Below are 13,471 nucleotides of genomic sequence, written 5' to 3'. Positions count from 1 at the left end.
TGTAGTGCAATCAGTAAAGTCATCTTCAGAACTTCTTGTTTGCGACAGTGTGGTTGTGTTGCAACTTCACTTTTCAGAATAAATACCATATTACTTCAATTTGACACCACAGTGTTTATTTTAAATTGATCAAAATGACTGTAGCACTTAAGAGGTTGGCCGTTATACGAGGGTGACCTTTATTAATACTACTATGATGTTCAAACGTTGCAATGTTTTTTACATGATTTATGACATTTTAGAAGTATTGTTTATTTTCTTTAATATGCTAGCCTGCCTGTATATAGCAGCCTGTGTGGCTAACCTACTTTGACTACTGTACATTCATTAGTGTTAGTTACCGAGAGCCTATTAGGTGGGAGTTGGAAGGTCACGGGTATACTGTATCAGCGAATCAGAAGTGTGTGTTGGTTGTTAAGGGGCGGGACAATGCTGGTGTGGCAGTTAAATCCAAAAGTGTGATGTAGATGTTTTTCTGCACCAAAAATGACCTCGGAATATCAGTGTGATTTCTGTAAAAACTACAATATATCCTACTCATTTTTTTTTTTCTCACTGTAACTTTCCTGTTTGTAATTTATCTGCAGGAGAAACCTAAACTAAATCTTCTTGTAGACAGTAAGCACATTGTTTTTATTTGAAGGGAATTACAATTGAACTAAAAACAAAACAACAAAATCACCTACAAGAACTTCAGAAGGACTGCTGTTCTGTACCTAGTTTTATGCGTGTGCAGATTAGTTTGTAATTTACCTACTAGATTGAGGCTCCCTTCGGGGCGTTACATGTACAGTCAGTGATGTGCGTTTATTTGTTTACTGTGTGTGTTATTTTTAATAACACACACAGTAAACATAGGGGTAGAGAAAAAAAACACCTTAATGTTTCTTTATTGATAGCGGCGTTTATCCGAGGACTGCCTCTATTGATATGACTTTGGCGTCAATACGCCGGAGTCTTTAATTCGAGGGCGGCGCCAAATTCAACTAATACGATACTTAAAGTCAGTAGGTCTAGTGCACTCAGCACTGCGAAATACAAATTGCCCTAAACAGTCATATTTAGACATGTCCGTACTAGGTAACTGAGTTCTTTTTTTTTTTTTAAACGTATTTAAATATCTGTTAAAAGATGAAATACGCTGTTTTATATTATTTTTAGTATAATAATAATAATAATAATAATAATAATAATAATAATAATAATAATATTTAATAATAATAATACATAAGTTAACATCAACAATACACGGTAACGAGTTAACGAACAAATGAAGACAGAGGCAGTGCTGGTAAAATATTCCTACTGTAAACGCGTTTCAATTCAGCTTCACGCAGTTACAACATATCAATCGGGGTGACCACTTGCATACCGCGGACCTGTACCGTTGAGCACAGAGAAACATTGTATTCCTACTAGTACATCTAATTAAATACCGCTACCTGTTTTTAACATTCTTTACAAGAAAACACGTTAAAAGAAAAAATGAGTAATCAGCATTTCAGTAGACGCATACATTGACGTGTATATACATAACACAAATAACGGCAGAAAAGTACGAACCCAATACCCACAGTTTTAAATACAGACACTCACATAGCCCCTGGGGCTTGTCTTCTCACGCCGCTCCCTATCTATCTCACTGGAAAAAAAATGCTAAGGCCTGCCTGTGTACTAGTTTAAAAAACTTCCGGCACACATTTCCGTGTACATTCTGTGGAATCCCTCCCCTATTAACCCCTCCCTTTCGGCCTGCAGCTGTGGCAATGTAAATTCAGAATCTGAACTCTTAACAATCTCTTTTTTCTTTCGTATAAAGGGTTAGTGAACTGTTTTTTTTTTTTTTTTTAAGCCAAAATATTCCTTCTGTGGCGCAGTCTAGCTAGAGTTCCATTTAAGGGTGTAAACACTGACAGAAAACATAGTGGCTCTGGGTTATATAGTCATACAAACACATACACCCCTCCAACTAGTATTGGGGCAGTTGACGGAAAGCAAAATGCTGTCCTGGGGGGGGGGGGCTGGACAGCTCACATCTAGATTGACTTCTACTCTAGCATTTACACAAATCTGACATCCTTTATGCTTAATTAGTTAAGAGTCTGAATTATACACACTGAATTCAGGGACGATATGTAGTGGTTAACAATCACATTGCTTCTAGTTCCAAATGTGTACTTTTGATGTTCTAAGTATGGAAAAAACATTTGTATTTTATTGCTTATGATATAATTTGCCTTCATACATATTTAACAAATCATATATAGTATTACTGATAATAAAGGAACTTACTATAGCTAAGTATCAGAAACAACAACCAATCGGCAACTCTGCTTTGAGAAATGACAGGCTCCATTCCAGGATGATGCTAATGATCTGACAAACACTATAGGAAGTGGCAACATATACAATGAGGGTATATTACTTACTGCAGTTTTTATGACTAGTTAAATGGTTAAACTAACATACATTTGTTTACAGATTTAGTGCAAGACCATGCATGAACACTGCTAAAGATTAAATCTTTTGACTTGTTCATTCCTTTAACTAAATATTTGTCACACTAACACAATGAAGCTACTATATAACCTATATTAATCAGACTGCCCTATTGGAGTAAATAACAATATTTGTAGACCACAAATTTAAAGTCTGTGTAAGTTAAGGTTATGATTTCCATTACACGAGAGTAGATGTTGAGCTTCATGCTGATTTGAACTCGGCTTTTGCCAAGATAAGCACCAACTAAGACATAGCTTTTCATTGAACTAATGTGATCCATTTGCATCTCCATCCATTTGCGTCGTTTTCCATCTCATGATGTAGATATCCTTCTGTCTGATGTCGATTGCTGAAGTGTAATGCTGGCTCCAGGGATCAGCTCATTTTGCCTCCCCAGCGCATCAGCACACACAACGTCTGTGATGCTGGCTCCGGGGATCAACCCAGTACGGTCTCCCTAGCGCATCAGCATGACAACCGTCTGGATTGAGCTAAGTAGAGTACATCTCTGGGGTCTTCAAGTGGGCACCTTCCATCCTTGGTGTTTCGTTGACTAGCCCACAACACCTCAAGAGGGCTCAACAGTGATTCTGGCGTCCCAGCATCACCCACCTCCATCCTCCAGTCTGCTCAGCCCAGCTTACTTACCTGTACATCTGCGTTGCTTTCTTTCTATTGTGCTTGAGATCCCCATCCAGAATCTTTCTGTCTCAACCACAGCCAGTTGCTGCTGCTTCAGATAAGTTCTTCACTGTGCGACACAATTCTTGGCCACTGAACCAGACATCTCTGAGAAACTGGGTTGTAGAGTGTGCCACAAATCCTTGACAACCCACCTCCACTGGGTAAACTCAGACTCTCCATCCACGCTGTTCCGCTTCAGCAGCTAGTTGAGCAAACTGAAGTTTCTTCCTCTCATATGCCTCATCCACAGCATTTCCCATGGCACTGTTAACTCTACCAGATGAACAAGGCGTGCTGATCCAGACCACAAGACAATGTTTGGTTGAAGGTTAGTGGTGGCAATTTCACGTGGAAAAATAACTGTTGACCAACATCTGCCAGCATCTTCCAGTCTCTAGTTAGTCTTAATTTAAAACACTATTCATTAATTAGAAATCACTACTTATCAATTTAGCAATATTATAAAAATCATTAGATCTAAATCATGCACATAAACTGATGCAAAGAAGTTTGTCCACTTAGCACAGCACTTAGTTGGATCTAGATGTGAGAAAACCACTTGTTACAGCAGGGGAATCAACAAAGAGCATTGTGGGGAAAAAAATTGTAATACAAAAATCCACAATGAAGACTAATTCAACTGAAATCCTGGAAAGAAGTGGACGTCCCAGGAAAATTACGACTATAGCATGTAGAATTGAATACTTATTGTTAGACGCATTTTTTATTTGAAGTTATAATTAATATAACGTTTGCATTACAGCTGTGATAATTTAAGCTGTTATACTTTATTTGTCTTTCTTTTCAAAAGGTATCAGGCCGCGTGTTAGGCTGCTTCTTTCTGTCTGTCCGTCTTAGTACAGTAAGTATTCTTGTTAAGAACTGTATGTGTTTTCACCCCTTCTTACTTCGGAGAGCGCTATTACTCCACGACCGGGCTTGCCTTGTTCCTGTTGTTGAGTTTTGCCCACCAGCTTTCTGTGGGCTGCGGTTGGGCTTATTTTGATTATAGCTGATTATAGCTGAATGATTATAGCAGAGTGCTCTGCCCCATCTGTCCTGTAATATTGAACTGTTTTTTGTATTTTAAAAACTGTTTTTATTACTGTGTGTGTAAATCAATCGGCCACCACCACTTCGGCCAACGGTGCGTAAGACTCTGCCCATGCTACTTCGGTACCACGGTGCGTGCGGTGCTTATTGACTCTGAACCTGCCGCGGCTTCGGCCCTGTTCCCCTGTTGTATGCTACGCACTGCTCAGACGTGGGACCATGCGGTTAGCCTAGCTGCTCCTGTGTTTTTTTAATACCGCGGTGCGTAAGACTCTGCCCGTGCTACTTAGGTACCACGGTGTGCACAGTGCCCATTGTCTCACTGTGCGGATATAGGCTAGTGCGCCGGTGTGGCATGGTATGCGGTGCATGCAGTACTCAGTGTGCCCGGTCGCCTGGCGCTGCACTGTACTCGGTGCAAGCGGTAGCCCAGTGTGCGGTGCACAAGATGTCCGGTACAAGCGGTGCACGCGGTGCACATTATATCCGGTGCTTTCTGCGATCAGTGCACGTGGTGCGCACGGTATCTGGAGTTAGTTTGGAAATCTGGTGCTGCATGGTACACGTTGCACATAGTGCACGGTATTCTGCGCACGGTGCTCGGATCGCACGGTGCACGCAATGCACACAGTGCTTGACCACTCCTTCAGACCTAGCGCAACGGTGCCTCGTTGCCTCTACCTGTAGACGGTGCTTCACTCCGCTGTAGGCTACACGCTGCCCCCGTCGTGTGACTGCACATAGTCCAGGCTAGACACCCTTGTCCAGCCACTATGCTGTGTTACTCTTTTTCTGTGTAACAGCCTGCATTGCTTGCAATTGCAGCCTACTTAAACCTCACAGCGCTCGTTGTTTGATGTTTCCTCTGCTATTGCAGTTTAAAAGAAAGAGACACGAGATCCTCCATCGGACCCCGGCTCTGCCGTGCTCCACTGTAGAGTTGACTCTGCTGGACTGTCTCAGCTGCCTACTCGGCACGTCGTTGTAATTGGGTGTGTATACATGTGTTTTCTTTACTGCCTTGCAGTTTAAAGACAAAATGTCATCTAGTTTCTACCAGGATCCAGCTTTGCTGCGCCCATTGTTGTGTTGCATACGCTGGCTTGGTCAGCTGCAGCATGACTCCTCTACCAGGTCCCAGCTCTGCTTTGTTCCCGCTATCGAGTTGAATCCACCAGCTATTTCAGCCAGCCTGTTCGGAGCGCTGTTTACAGAACAAACAGAACAGTCACACGCACTGCCATGATGACCTGTTATTTTACATCCACATTTGTTGTTGGGTATATGTGTTTTTCTTTACTGCCTTGCAGTTGAAAAGAAAAAATAGCGGCGTGACTCCTCTACCGGGACCCAGCTCTGCTGTGTCCCGCTGTTGAGTCGAATCCGTCAGCTTGTTCGAGCCCTCCCACTCTGCGCTACCGTGGTGACTTATTTTACCCTTGTGTGTGTGTATGTGTTTTTCTTTACTGCCTTGCAGTTTGAAAAGAAAAAGTAGTAGCAGCATGATTCCTCTAACGAGACCTAGCTCTGCAGGGTCCCGCTGTTGAGTTGAATCAGCAGGTTTATTTTAGCCCGCCTATTGGCGTGCTTGGTCACCCAAATGGCATGGGGAATGCGTCACTTTGTTCCTGCATAACATGCCGTAGCTCCTTGAGCCTGTGCTCCACTCTGGCTTACGCTATGCCGTGCCACGTGATGTGATTGCACGTGGCCCAGGACCATGTTATCGCCGCCCTGCACCATGGTGCAGCACAGTGCACTCCCCTGTACTGCTCTCCTAATTGCATACTGCAGTCACTCGAGCTATGTATCCACTCCGGTGTCGGCTATGCGCTACCCCGGGTTGTGTTGACTTCACGTCCATGCCTCGGTGCTTTGCACCATAGCATGTTGATAACAATCCCTGATGCTCTGTGCACCAGTAGTGTATTCTACCTCACTCAGTGCCCTTGGTGCGTCTGCACCCTTGGGGCCTAAGTGCTTCAATACACGGCTGAGCGGTATGGTGGCTCGCCAGGCCGTTGGCTACTTACCCCGCACTTTTCCAGTGCATGGGTGCCACCCTTGCTCCCTTGTGGCGGCAAGTGATCAGGGTAATGGATTGTTTGTAGGACTGGTTGATGTGTGCAGTCGCAGGAAGGACCGGTGGCCCACACAGCTATTTGTGATGAAGCATCTGGTTGAGACTGGGTCTCCCCTTAATGATGCTAGAGCCGACTAATAGTAAACCCACCTGTTGGACAACAGAGTAGCAGCTCTCCAGCACCAACTCTCCCTGTTTCGACACGGATTGAGCGTGCCCTGTGCCGTAGCAATATCAGCAATGGGATGGGTTTACTGCGCATGGGCCCACTGCAGACGTGGCTCAATGCATTCAGGTTGCATCCCAAATGCGACAGACACATGCTGACAGTGTGTCTCGCGTGTATGGCAGCCCTGTGCTGGTGGAGGATTCCCCCTCACCTGCGCCAAGGAGTCTGAATGGGGGCGGTTTACACCCGCAGGGTAGTAACGATGGATGCCTCCTACTCGGGTTGGGGTGGGGTCTGCGAAGGCATAGGAGTCAGCAGACACTGGTCGGGCTACAGGACGTCCCTGCATATCAACATGTTGGAGCTGCAAGCGATGTTCCTTGCCCTCCAGTACTTCCTACCCGTGGTGCGGAACAGACATGTGCTGATCCGCACAGACAATACATCAGTGGTGGCATATGTCAATCACCAGGGTGGCCTTCTGTCCCCGGGGTTGCACCGCCTAGCCTTCAGTTGATTTGGGCCCAACAGAACTTGCTGTCCCTTCGGGCAACACATGTTACAGGCATGGAGACTCGAGCGGCGGACCGACTCTTGAGGGAGGGCCTGCAGCCCTCAGAGTGGCAGCTCCACCCTTAGGTGGTGGAGTGCATTTGGAAATGTTTTGGGAAGGCGCAGGTCGATCTCTTTGCTTCGGTGGAGACGACACACTGCCCCTATGGTACTCCCTCCACCGCTGCGGCAGTCCGCTTGGCGTCGATGCCCTAGCCCACATATGGCCCAGAGTGCTCCTTTACGCGTTCCCGCCTCTGCCATTGCTCCCGGCCTTTCTCGAGAAGGTCCGGTCAGCGAAGGCATCAATTCTCCTCGTGGCCCCCAGTTGGCCCAGAAGAATCAAATTTTCATCAATGTGCCAGCTACTGAACAGCCTGCCCTGGGAAATCCTGCTTCACCAGGATCTTCTCAGTCAGACGAGAGGCATGCTTTGGCACCAGGAGCCGGGCAGGCTCCACCTATGGGTCCTATGCCCACCATCTTGCAGTTTCTGCAAGATCTGCTTGAGGCTGATAGATCACCGTCCACGCTGAAGGTTTACCTAGCAGCTATTTCTGCTTGCCATGCCCCCATTGACTGTGTCCCCAGGTGCGCATTTTTTGGCTACCTGATTTCTCAGAGGCGCTAGGCGATTGGGCCCTCCTAGGAGGGCCACTCTCCCCGAATGGAGCCGAGATTGTGCTGGAGGCTCTCATGCAGGCCCCGTTTGAGCCTGTATACTCCATTGAGTTGAAGCACCTGTCCATAAAGACACCCTTCCTCTTGGCTATCACCTCCGCAAAGCGGGTTAGTGAGCTGCAGGAGCTGTCTGTGTATAGCTCCTGTATGCACACTTGGGATGATGGTAGCAGAGTGTCACTGCATACAAACCCTGCTTTTCTAACTAAGGTGGTTACAGCCTTCCACGTGAATCAGTCCGTGGAACTGGAGTCCTTCCATCCTCCTCCATTTGCGATGGACGAGGATAGAAAATTGAACCTTCTCTGCCCAGTTTGGGCATTGAGATGTTATGTGGATAGGACAAGAGCGCTGCGTCAGTCTGACCAGCTCTTTGTCTGCCATGAAACACGGACCCTGGGATAGCCCCTTTCGAAACAGCGGCTGTCACATTTTGCGGACACAGTCTCAACGGCGTATAATAGTGCTGGCTTACCCCCACCTGGGCGGATAGCCGCACATTGCACAAGAGATGTGGCTACGTCATGGGCCCTCTTCCGAGGTGCCTCCATGGCCAAAATTTGCGATGCGGATAGCTGGGCTACCCCGCATACCTTTGCCAGGTTCTACCGCCTGAATGTTATTAATTCAGTTTGTGTGCCACACTTCAAGCAACAGCTACTTATTGACTTGGGAACATTGCCATTTTCGCTGTATTTGGATGACTCTACTGACATTTCAGTTTGAAAGATTCTTTGTATTTGCATTAAATATTTAAGTAGTGTTCACAACAAGTTCATTAGCACATATATCGGTATAATAATAGAACTACCACAGGCCAATGCAAATGACATAGCAGGTAATACTGCTGCTTCTGGAAGAAATGGTCTGAAAATAGAAAATCTTGTGGGGATTGCGACAGACGGAGCAAGTTTCATGTGCGGTAAGAATCATTCTGTATTTACTATTTTAAAATAACATCAACCAAGCCTTCAACTTGTGCGCTGTGTTTGCCACTCACTTGACATTGTTGCACATAAATCAATGCAGTGTCTTTCCAGCAATTTGGATTTCCTAAGAAAATTGGTTTACACACTCAAAAGTGGCAAAGTGAATACAGAGATCTGTATAAGACACTTGAGAAATGTGGCAGCCCACTGAACCAAATGTTTAAAAGTAGTCGGGTAATGTGGTTTTGTATAACATAATAATTTTTCTAAGCCTCATTACATTATCAACTCAGACTTAAGCTAAAAGCCGATGAAAACCAATACTGTAAATGTGCCTTGTGGTGAAGTGTCCCGCCCCTTTATGTTTATTAGTGTTTTATGTTGTATGTAGTGTGTTAATGTTGGTGTTTATGTATAAAATACACAGAATATAAATATGGGTTAGGAGCACAAGTGTTTAAAACGTATAATTTGTATTTAGGCATGAGGATTGCACAGCACTTCACGTGCAGGTAAAATGTAATATGTGAGCACGGGGAATTACACTTAATTAATTCACGTGCAGTTGTACCGAGACTCCAATTGAATGATTGATTACGAATCAAGTCTCGGTAAAACTGCATAAAAGCAACATATTTTCAAGTGTTTTCGCGGGATGGTGTGTTCGGTGAATGGAGAGGAGGGAATTAAAAAAAAAGAGACGTAGGAATATTTGATTTCACTCACGTGTTTGTCAAGAAATAAGAACATAAGAACATAAGAAAGTTTACAAACGAGAGGAGGCCATTCGGCCCATCTTGCTCGTTTGGTTGTTAGTAGCTTATTGATCCCAAAATCTCATCAAGCAGCTTCTTGAAGGATCCCAGGGTGTCAGCTTCAACAACATTACTGGGGAGTTGATTCCAGACCCTCACAATTCTCTGTGTAAAAAAGTGTCTCCTATTTTCTGTTCTGAATGCCCCTTTTTCTAAACTCCATTTGTGACCCCTGGTCCTTGTTTCTTTTTTCAGGCTGAAAAAGTCCCTTGGGTCGACACTGTCAATACCTTTTAGAATTTTGAATGCTTGAATTAGGTCGCCACGTAGTCTTCTTTGTTCAAGACTGAACAGATTCAATTCTTTTAGCCTGTCTGCATATGACATGCCTTTTAAGCCCGGAATAATTCTGGTCGCTCTTCTTTGCACTCTTTCTAGAGCAGCAATATCTTTTTTATAGCGAGGTGACCAGAACTGCACACAATATTCAAGATGAGGTCTTACAAGTGCATTGTACAGTTTTAACATTACTTCCCTTGATTTAAATTCAACACTTTTCACAATGTATCCAAGCATCTTGTTTGCCTTTTTTATAGCTTCCCCACATTGTCTAGATGAAGACATTTCTGAGTCAACAAAAACTCCTAGGTCTTTTTCATAGATTCCTTCTCCAATTTCAATATCTCCCATATGATATTTATAATGTACATTTTTATTTCCTGCATGCAGTACCTTACACTTTTCTCTATTAAATGTCATTTGCCATGTGTCTGCCCAGTTCTGAATCTTGTCTAGATCATTTTGAATGACCTTTGCTGCTGCAACAGTGTTTGCCACTCCTCCTACTTTTGTGTCGTCTGCAAATTTAACAAGTTTGCTTACTATACCAGAATCTAAATCATTAATGTAGATTAGGAATAGCAGAGGACCTAATACTGATCCCTGTGGTACACCGCTGGTTACCACACTCCATTCTGAGGTTTTTCCTCTAATCAGTACTTTCTGTTTTCTACATGTTAACCACTCCCTAATCCATGTACATGTGTTTCCTTGAATCCCAACTGCGTTCAGTTTGAGAATTAATCTTTTGTGCGGGACTTTGTCAAAAGCTTTCTGGAAATCTAAATAAACCATGTCATATGCTTTGCAATTATCCATTATCGATGTTGCATCCTCAAAAAAATCAAGCAAGTTAGTTAGGCACGATCTCCCTTTCCTAAAACCATGTTGACTGTCTCCCAGTACCCTGTTACCATATAGGTAATTTTCCATTTTGGATCTTATTATAGTTTCCATAAGTTTGCATATAATAGAAGTCAGGCTTACTGGTCTGTAGTTACCTGGTTCAGTTTTGTTTCCCTTTTTGTGGATCGGTATTACGTTTGCAATTTTCCAGTCTGTCGGTACCACCCCTGTGTCAAGAGACTGCTGCATGATCTTGGTTAGCGGTTTGTAAATTACTTCTTTCATTTCTTTGAGTACTACTGGGAGGATCTCATCCGGCCCAGGGGATTTGTTTATTTTAAGAGCTCCTAGTCCCTTTAACACTTCTGCCTCAGTTATGCTAAAGTTATTTAAAACTGGACAGGAACTGGATGACATGTGGGGCATGTTGTCAGTATCTTCCTTTGTAAAAACTTGTGAAAAGTAATCATTTAACATATTTGCTATTTTTTTTTCTTCATCTACGATTTTGCCATTTGTATCTCTTAAACATTTAATCTCCTCTTTGAATGTTCTCTTGCTGTTGTAATATTGGAAAAACATTTTGGAATTGGTTTTAGCTCCCTTAGCAATGTTTATTTCTATTTCTCTCTTGGCCTTTCTAACTTCCTTTTTGACTTGCGTTTGCAGTTCTGTGTACTCTTTCTGCGTACTTTCTTTTTGGTCCTTTTTTAATGCTCTGTAAAGTGCCTTTTTTTGCTGAATATTTTTTTTTTATTGATCTATTAAACCATTTTGGCAATTTAGTTTTACATTTAGATTTGTCTACTTTAGGGATATAATTGTTTTGCGCCTCTAGTACTACATTTTTGAAGAACAACCATCCTTCTTCTGTGGGTGTTTTCTCTATTTTACTCCAATCTACTTCTGTTAGTCTCTGTTTCATACCTTCATAGTTTGCTTTTCTAAAATTGTAAACCTTAGCTTTAGTCATTTCTTTTGGGGATTTAAAAAACACTTCAAATGAGACCATGTTGTGGTCTGAGTTTGCCAGTGGTTCTCTGACCTCTGTTTTAGTTTCTATCTTCGTTATTTGAAAAGACTAAATCAAGGCATGCCTCCCCTCTAGTGGGTGCCTTCACAAATTGTGTTAGGAAGCAGTCATTTGTCATTTCCACCATTTCTATTTCATCCTTCGTGCTACCCACCGGGTTTTCCCATTTTATTTGGGGGAAGTTGAAATCCCCCATTAGTATGGCTTCTCCTTTGCTACACACATTTCTAATGTCATTGTATAACAGATTATTGTGCTCACCGTCTGAATCTAGCGGTCTATAGCATGCTCCTATTATTATGCCTTTTGAATTTTTGTCCTTTATTCTGACCCATATTGATTCGGCTTTATTTTCTTTGTCCAGGTTTAACACCTGGGCTTCAAGACTGTTTCTTATGTATAGCGCTACCCCTCCTCCTCTTCTGTCCTGCCTGTCTTTCCTATACAGTGTATACCCACAAATATTAAATTCGTCCCCATAACTCTCAGACAACCACGTTTCTGTAACACCTATCACATCATAGTTACCTGTTAGTGCAGTAGCTTCAAGTTCTAGAATTTTGTTTCTGATACTTCTAGCATTTAGATAAATACATTTAATGGTTGTCTTACCTGAGTTGTTGTTCTTGTTTTGATGCGGTCTCCCTTCTGTTTTTTTGTTGATTTCTCCCCCCTTCCTTTCTAGTTTAAATGCTTCCGAACCTGCTCGAGGATCTTTTCTCCGAGTAGACTAGTTCCCTTGTTATTTAAATGCAGTCCATCCCGTCTATACAGATAGTCCTCGTTGTAGAATGTGGTCCAATGATCAAGATAGGTGAAGCCTTCCCGTGTGCACCACGTCTTCAGCCATGCGTTTTGATTAATTATTTCCAGCTGTCCATATGGTCCTTTGCAAGGTGCGGGTAGTATACCAGAAAATACCACAGTTTTGGTTTTCTCTTTTAATTTCCTTCCTAGCTCTCTGAATTTGTTTTGCAGGGATTTTGGTCTGTCTCTTCCAATGTTGTTTGTACCAATGTGGACGACTACTACCGGGTCGTCTCCTGTTCGTTCCAGGAGCCTGTCCACGTTCTCAGTGATGTGCTTGACCGAGGCTCCCGGAAGGCAGCACACTGTTGTGTAGCAGCCTGCTGTTTAAAAGGTTAGCTGTTCCAGTGGGCAATGTAATTTATTGACTCTGTATTATCCTTCTGGATATTAATTAAACTGGTATTAAAGGAGCTTATTAGACATTGCCATATGTTCACATTTGCAACTTATTGATCGTTTATTGTTCAATTTAAACTTCTGGTCTTGGATCTTAGGAATTTCCTTACTAGGATAAATTTACAATATGGGATTTGTTAAAGGTTTAATTTGGTCCTGAATGTTATATACAGGGGAATTGCATACCATTTCATTCTGCACCATTTGCGGGTTTTGTGTCAATGAAAGAGTTTGGAAGGAATCTACTTTGTCAAGTCTAGGTTTGTCTTTGAACTTGAGTCACGTATTTCAATCGGTTCCTGAGTGCTGGCGCTACATAAAAGAGCAGCACAGTTACCAAGGAGCTTCTATTTACTGCACTTTCATTTAAATAATACATGGAAAATGCACATCAAATGCATCTATTCATACATCTATTCAAGTTAGTACAGCGCTTAATCTTAAAGGATCACTGGACTTACTTAATATTTTGTTTTCCAATCCTCTAGGGACAGACTACTGATACATTGTGTTCCCTGCAATGAAGACCATCTTAAAACCTGCCTGCAGACTATCCGGAAGCATTGACACTGACTACAGGATCCTCCACAGTTAGCATGCTGCTGTTAGTATGTTGCCATGTACCACATGGCCCAGATA

General features: G+C 43.0%; 1 protein-coding gene across 1 annotated transcript in view; it reads right to left on the bottom strand.

Annotated features, from left to right (window-relative positions):
* The window catches only part of zyx (zyxin), a 33,962-nt gene extending 21,683 nt beyond the window's left edge, over positions 1–12,279 (bottom strand). The window contains exon 1 of the mRNA XM_041221912.1: positions 12,239–12,279. The gene's annotated coding sequence lies outside the window, so the exon portion shown is untranslated. The remainder of the gene's footprint in view (positions 1–12,238) is intronic.
* Between the last annotated feature and the right edge of the window lie 1,192 nt (positions 12,280–13,471).

This window comes from Polyodon spathula, chromosome 21 (genome assembly GCF_017654505.1).
Source record: "Polyodon spathula isolate WHYD16114869_AA chromosome 21, ASM1765450v1, whole genome shotgun sequence".
NCBI lineage: Eukaryota > Metazoa > Chordata > Actinopteri > Acipenseriformes > Polyodontidae > Polyodon > Polyodon spathula.
The sequence above is the reverse complement of the archived record's forward strand: the minus strand, read 5'-3'. Positions and strand labels throughout refer to the sequence as shown.